The sequence below is a fragment of the Haemorhous mexicanus genome, chromosome 3 (assembly GCF_027477595.1).
Source record: "Haemorhous mexicanus isolate bHaeMex1 chromosome 3, bHaeMex1.pri, whole genome shotgun sequence".
Classification (NCBI taxonomy): domain Eukaryota; kingdom Metazoa; phylum Chordata; class Aves; order Passeriformes; family Fringillidae; genus Haemorhous; species Haemorhous mexicanus.
The window spans coordinates 118,505,580-118,513,010 of NC_082343.1; the positions used below are offsets into that span (position 1 = coordinate 118,505,580).

General features: G+C 47.7%; 1 long non-coding RNA gene across 2 annotated transcripts; it reads left to right on the forward strand.

The window, feature by feature from the left end:
- The first annotated feature begins 4,266 nt into the window (after positions 1-4,266).
- Positions 4,267-7,230, forward strand: LOC132325691 (uncharacterized). 2 transcript variants are annotated; one of them, XR_009486003.1, is made up of 4 exons: positions 4,267-4,437; positions 5,133-5,253; positions 5,814-6,245; positions 6,765-7,230. It is a non-coding gene; the product is annotated as an uncharacterized LOC132325691 (long non-coding RNA). The 2 variants fall into 2 exon arrangements; XR_009486002.1 differs by having other exon boundaries at positions 5,814-6,207; positions 6,765-7,229.
- The last annotated feature ends 201 nt before the right edge of the window (positions 7,231-7,431 follow it).

Below are 7,431 nucleotides of genomic sequence, written 5' to 3' on the forward strand. Positions count from 1 at the left end.
CTGTTGTCCTTCCTTCTCAAGGGTTCGAATTGAGAAGGAGGGACAACCATCTTTGCCATCAGTTGAAGGCTTTCATTTGAGGAGAACCCCTTATTTTCTGTTATTACAGGGGATGAAACTGAAGGGGAGCACACATTTATTCGCCCTTGTTGAAGCGAGGTGAGCCCCGCCCGCGGCGTCAGTTTCGGGGTACAATTGCGGGCACCTCCAGCTCTCGCAGCGTTCGCAGGCTTGCGATCGGGCCGTGCCGCTGCATTCGAGGGCGCTTCTTCTGCCCGTGGCCCGGCCCCGAACGTTCCCGCTCGGGAGCCCTCCCGGCACCGCCCGGGCGCTCGCTGAGGCGGACGGGGAATTTGGCGCGGCGGGGCTGCCGCGGCAGCGCCGGTGCGAGCCGTGCCGGAGCCGAGCGGGGCTGTGCCGGGCCGGCGGGCGGGAGAGGCGGCCCGGGCCCTGCGCTGGCCCGGCCGGTGCCGGCCGCTCTGCCCGCTCCGGGCGCGGGGCTCGGGCGCCGCCGGGGCCCCCTGGGCCCGGTGCCGGCCCCGCCGGGCCGGGGGAGCGGGCGGGGGGCTCCGGGGCGGCGCCGCCCCTGCGCGCCGGAGGAGCCGCTGTCCTGCCGGCAGCCGCGCTCCGTCCGTGCCGGCAGCGCGGGCTTCGATTGCTGAAAGTTCTTGGACGTCGTGGTTTCGAGGCGGCTTTTGGGAATCGATTGCATCGGTTCGTTCTGTTTGCAGTTGCTGGATGCTGAGGGATAGGGTGTTTTTCCCGAATGCTGTGGATCTCGGTTCAGGTGGTGACGATAAAGGTTTGTTTTGAATGGAGTTTTGTTGTCGGATTTTTTTTTTTTTTTTTTTTTTTTTTTTTTGCCGGGGTGTGCGATGTTTTCTAAAGGTGTGCGATGGTTTTTATGGGTCGTAGCGTGAAGTAGAGGTTAGGCGTTTAATTCTGTTGTGGTGGCTTTTAGTAGCGTGAGTGTGTAGCGTTTGTTCTGGTGGGCTTGAGGTAGCGTCAGGTAGTTAATAGCAGCGGGGTTTTAAAGATATTTATAATTGCATTTGTGTTTATCGTCTTACAGGGCTTTCATTTATTTGGTTTGTTCGATTGTAGCGTATGTTTTATTGTGACGGATCATTTGGGAGATATTGTTTATGGTTCCGTTTCTCTTTAGGCTTTGTGTTCGTTTCTAGGCGGCATTTTATTTTGATAGATTGAGGCACTATGGGTTGATTCAGTTAGGAATTTTTTGTTGTTGTTGTAAATTTAAGTTTATTTAAATTTAAGTTTTCGGTTGGGTTTTTGGTTGGGTTTTTTTGGTGGTGCTTTTTTTTTTTTTTTTTTTTTTTTTGGCCTTTGATATATTTGGGTGTTGTTTATCAGGGGTTTTTTTTTTTGGAACATGGGTATTTATAGGGTGGGTCTTTTTAAGTAGTTTTTTTATTTGGGTAGTTATTTTCTTATTTTGTAGTGGTTGAGATTTTTTTTTCTGTTTCGTTAATTAGTTCGGTTTTTAAAGTTATTTTTACAGAGTATTGGTTATTCTTTGACTTAGTGTAGAGGTAGAATTTTTTTTTTTTTTTTTTTTTTTTTTTGTAAAGTTCAGGGTCATTGGCACTGTTTGGAGTTTAGTAAGGTGGTTTGAATTTTTCCTCGTAGTTTTGGTGATTTGCTGTGTGCGTTTCTATTGGGTTTTCTTTTATATTCGTTGCATTTTTCTGATGTGATGAGAATTGTTACGGCAAAGAGCGTTGTGTGGCTTTTTGCTGGCCGTCGGTTGGCTGGTGGAGGTATCTGGATGCTTTTGGAGGATATTGGTGGGAATTTGATGCTGTTTGTTTTGTCCTATTATTTAGGAATTGGATTTTAAATGTAAAATTATAACTATAATGATAATTAAACAAAACAAATAGATGTATAAAAATGGGAATAAAACCCCTTAAAATTTAAATATAGACCGAATATATAAAAGTGAAACATGTAACATGAATCATTATATATTACAATAAGCTATTATAATTTTTAATACAGAGTATTACATATGTTTATAGATATCTAAAGATCTAGATTATAAATAGAAACAAAGCCCCAATCAAAATATAAATATAGAAATGGATGACAAATATATGCAGACATATATAACAATATAAGATAATTATAAATACAGAATAATAAAAATCGATGCAATACATAATACAAGTAATACTGTATATATCTTATGATAATATATTATAGGAAATATGTATTGGATATATATAAGTAGAGTACATCAATATGTTATCGTATACTATATAACAAATTATAAATATAAATATGAAAATTATAAATATAAAAATATTGTTAAATAGTAAAGCGGGTTTTTTTTTGTCAATAGGCAGAGTTTTGATTGTAAAAATTTTAGATACAAATAATATAAAGGTGGAAATCTAAGGATAGAAATATATCATAAATACATACAGATATATATAAAATTTAAAAATATAAGAAAAAATCAGTTGTAGCAGTAGATATGATACATAATAGAAATAATAATTTAAATACTTTTTTAGGATTTTATATATCTTATATGCAATCACTATTATAATGCATCAAAAGAAACGAAAGAATAATATGTGAATATAATTATAGGAAGTAGAAATAAAAATATTTCAATGTCGTTTAAAATAAGGGGGGGGTTGTATTTATTTTGTTAGAGACAGGGTTTTTATTTTGAATAATAGAAGTATTATATAAATATAAATCTAAATAAAGAAATATACAATCGATATAGACAGATATGTATAAAAACGCAAAACATAAATAAATACAAACCATAGGAGTAGATGTAATATATTATACAAATTACCTAACGCATCAATGTCCGGTATAAAGATGCATGTGAATGTAAACATGAAAAATTTAAATCTAAAATAGATTTAAATATGGTTTTAAAGAAAGGGCGCTTGTTTCGTTCCTGTTAGGTAAGAGGCAGGTTTTCGGCGTTTATTTCAGAGGATTTTTTGGGGGATGGCAGCCGGCTTTTTGCCCGCCTTCCCCGCCCGCAGCCGAGCGCGGTACCGCCCCCCGGACGGGCAGCGGCCGGGACGCGTCCGTGCCGAGGCCCGCGCGCCATCGCGCCCTGGGGGGCGGCTCGGCCGGGACGCGCTTGACCTTCCCAAGATGGCGGCCAAAAGGGCGGGAAGAAGGAGCACCGCGGTCTGTATACCAGACTGCCTGCCCGCCGGCCCGGCGGGATTTTCCGTGAGGTATGCAGCGCCGGGCACACGGGCCCTGGGTCAGTGGCGCCGCTGGCGGGCGGGTGGCGGGCGGGCGCCGACAGGCAATGGCACGGACGCCTCTCTCTGCTGGGGACCCGCAGCCGCCGCCGTCCCGGGACTCGGGAGAGGCTCGGCCGGGAGCCGGGTGACCTTCCCAAGATGGCGGCACGAAGGGGGGGCGCGGTCGAGGCTCGCGGTCCGTTCGCCGCGCTGCCCGCACGGCGCCCCCGTGGCGGCGCCGGCCCGTCGGGGCTTTCCGCGGTGGTTCCGGTGCGGGGCTGGCGGGCTGTGGGCTCGGCAGCGCCGCGGGCGGGCGGGCGGGTTTTGGGGGGCCGCTGACGGGCACTGGCGTGGTGGCCTCTCTTCGCCGAGGTACTCACGGTGCATCCTCTGTTGCTGGAGGGGGGTTTTGTACTGAAGAAGCTTATTTTATTTTTCCGAATGAAAATAAGCTGCCCGGTATGCCCGTGTACGCGTCAGTAAAACGCTTGCTTTGGTAGGGAATTTAGTACTTAAAAGTAGGGGGTTTATTTTATTTAAGCGTGGATGAGTCTCCAATGACTCGATAGTCACAACAATGTCAATATTACAGCCTGGCAGGTGACCGCGTTGGAGAGAGGAGGGCAGCTGCCAGCAGGCAGCCCCCCGGGGAAAACAGGGGAGTTTCAGTGGTTTCTGGAGCCTGAGGAACAGGGAGATGCCCTGAGCTAAGCAGGAGTTAAGCGCAGTCATGCGGAGGCCTGGCTGTTACGATTGAAGGTCGCTTCGTGAATATCGATAGTTTCTGTAGGTATTTTTATATCTATAGAAAGATAAAAAGTAAAAGTAGAATATAGAGCATTGTGCAGGAGAAGAAGAACCCTTTATGTAAGATGTGACCTGAGGGGCATCATGCCAGGCTGTCCCTTCCAGATTGGGAAGGATTCAGTGTTTTGTATGGCACGATGGAGAGTTTTGAAAAGTAAGATTTCCTCTTCGGTGCAGGTCCGATGGGTGAGGCCTGGCAGCTTGTGCACTGCCCCTGTGCTAACCTGCGTGCCTCTCCTTCCCTCCCTGCTCCGCAGGCACAGCACGGGATCAGCAGGGAGGGGCGGCTCTGTCGTGGAGGATCCAGGAGCTCGGCGTGCGTGTCTGAGCCTGCAGCTGCGAGCCGCAGCAGGACCCAAGGTCTGCACACGCCTGTGTACAGGTACTCTCAGAAATGTTGACTGTCCTGACTGAGCCCTCAGGAGCTGGCAGTGCCAGCCTGGAGAACAAGAGTAACTTCCAGCCATTTCTTTTGTCTCCGTGTCCAGTGTTCAGTCTAATTACTGCTGGGCCTTTGCCCATCATGGTGTGAAATGCTTCAGGGAATAAAGGGGGGGGAAAAAAGCGGGGGGAAAAGAAAAAAAGATCAAACAGGGGTCTAAACCTCCGGAGGAAGAAGACATCTGTCAGGACACACTCTTAAGAGAAATGGGATAAAGAATACTTGTTTACTAAATCTTTCGTATCTGTAGCTAGTTCAAAGACAGTCAAAGCCAGTCCTTCCCATTAGAAGGGCAAAAGAAGAACAGAGAAGCCCTCAGCCTAAGCCATTGGAAGCAGCAGCAGCAGCTTTGTGTACTCTGGTGTGGCAGGCATTCCTAGGTTGGCTTTTTTTCTTTTGCATCTAGCACCGGTAGAGGAAAGTTCTTTGCAAGGTGATAGTTCCAGCCTTGTATTGAAATGTGAGCAAAGAGGAGCTTTCTCAATTGGATTTGGGTTTATTCACGGCACTTGTAAACAGAGTTAAGGTGAAGATAACACGGGCAGGGAGTGTGCCGTGGGTTACCACAAGCGATAAAGGATTTTGGGACGGTGACAAGGCAGTTTCCCCTTCAACGTATTGTTTTTTTTTTCTAGAAGAATGATGCGAGGACAGAAAAGTTGCAATGGCATTGCAGTTCCCTGCACAGAAAATAGCCAGGGAGGTGAAGCGCGGCCAAGTGGTGCCGTTCGACTGCGCCCCGACTGGGAGCATCAGGTGAGTGACGAGGACTGAGCCGCTCCCCCCCTTTAGCAAGCACACCAGCAGTGTCAAGCCGCATCACCCTTTTCCAGACCGCTGGCATGTGCTTGGGGACAATAACCTGTACTTTTCACAGCCAGGTCTTCTGAGCCACAGCACCTCCTGCTCTGCGGTGGCCACTGCTCACTGATCCCAGTGAAAACAAACTTGTGTACAGGCACTCTGCAAAATTCCCACCTTAGATGCCACTGAAGCGCAGCTTTGGCTTTCGGGCATCTCCCCTGCAGGCCGTCCCTTGTGTCATTTCCGCAGAGGATTCCTTGTTAGTTAATTACTTCATTTTGTTTTTCATTTCCAAAGAATATCAGTTGACTTTTACAGCTTCTTCAGTGCTCCCCAAGCTTCATGCCACACCTAAATGCTCATCTTCGCTGCCTGAAGGTCCTTTCTGACCTGAACGATTCTATGACTTTGGTCCGTACTTCAGCTTATGGGAGAAGCTGCACGTTGATTGGGTTTTGGAGAAAAAGATTTGAACGTCCAGCTGTGAATTGATCTTGTGTTTTGTCTTCCAGGTTCATTCCCATTGTGATCTGCAAATGGCAAATCAGGGTTGCTCTTTATTAAAACCAAAAGCGCTCTCAGAATGTTGATGGAGGTGATGATTGCAGGGGCGATGCTTCTGGAGAATAGCTCCCCCATCTTCCCCAGGGCCTGGGCAGAGAGAGGTGGAGCTCGGAGTCCCCCCAGTCCTCCCGCGGGTGTCGGCGTCTGCAGCGCCATCGGGACGGGATCCACGGCGCAGCTCCCTCCTCCAGAGGCCGAAAGCTCAGCCTCCAGTTTCGTGCAGGGTGATCACCTTTCCAGGGCAATACAAGCACTTCCCAAGAGCAGCTGGTGAAGATGGCGCAGAAGCAAGGACAAGGGTGCAGTGAAAAGTTTGGTGCATCGATCCAGCTTCCGGACATGGTAGGGAAGACGCACCGTTTGATAAAACACCAAACACGGTAGTTTTCATTCTTTGTGTTTTTCTGTGCCCCCATTGTGATCACCCCTGGAAGTATTATTTTTGAAAAACATATCTAGGAGAGAAATCGTAACCTGCTTTGCGTCCTTCTGCCTGGAAGGGTTGTGACACAGGGAAGTGAGGAAGGGGCTGGCCGGGGTCAGCCTCTGCTGAGCCTCAGCTCTGGCTGCTGCTCCTGCTTCCCGGGTACACCCAAAAGCTGTCATGATCAAAAGAGCAGGCAGCCCTTCTGTCCTGAGTCACAGGGGCCATTTCTTCCTGAGTGACTCAAGATGGGAAATCATTCTTGGAGCTTCAAAAGAAAAAAAAAAAAAAAAACCTCACGCAATCATTTGTAAGTGTGTATATATACACATACATTTCCTTCAATGAAGAAGAAAATCTTAGAAATATCATGTCACGTCTGGCTTCCTAGAGAAAATCCTTATCTCTGGGCTTCTGAAATCAAATGTCTGTGCATTTATAGAGCATTTCCCCTCTTTTTATGTGCCTCCCACAGTGATCTTCTACCCTGCCCCATGGCAAGAAGAGAAGAAGAGTTTGGTGATTTTGCTGCTCTGCTCTCTCAAGGGTGTTGCAGGCTGCGTAGCAGGGAGTGAAGCCCTTGTCGCTGCTCATCAGACACTTTCCTACAGAATTCTCCCTGCAGTGATAAAATTAGACTGGTGTTAGTGAGCTGCCAAGTAGAGCAGGTAACATTGGACAAGAATGGTTTCTGAGCTGCTGTTCACTAGCACGTGTTTCCCCTTTCCAGCGCGGTGCCGCCGCCCAAGAAAGGATTTTTGTGGGTCAGCCAGATGTGCTCCTGCCTCCCACTGAGGCTCTGAGATGGAGCCGAGTTTGCATTCCAGTTTATTGCAACAGAGGGTCATCGGAAATTTCCTCAGCTAGCTCAGGCACAGAACCATGGAAGCAAGTAAGCCTGAGCTCCTGCGTGCTTGCTGTGAGCCTTGAGACGAGTGTGCATCATTGCAGGCTTGGAATTTATTGAAATGGGCTAAGGAAACCGGCTCTGGGGGGGGAGGGAGGGAGGGAGGGAGGGAAATCCTCTCTTCACATGTGCCAATCCTTCTCTGAAACTCATCCCGGCAGGTCAGCACGAAGACTGAACGTGTAAGAAGATGTGGGGTGCAATGGAGAACCTGGCAGGAGCATCCGACGCACAC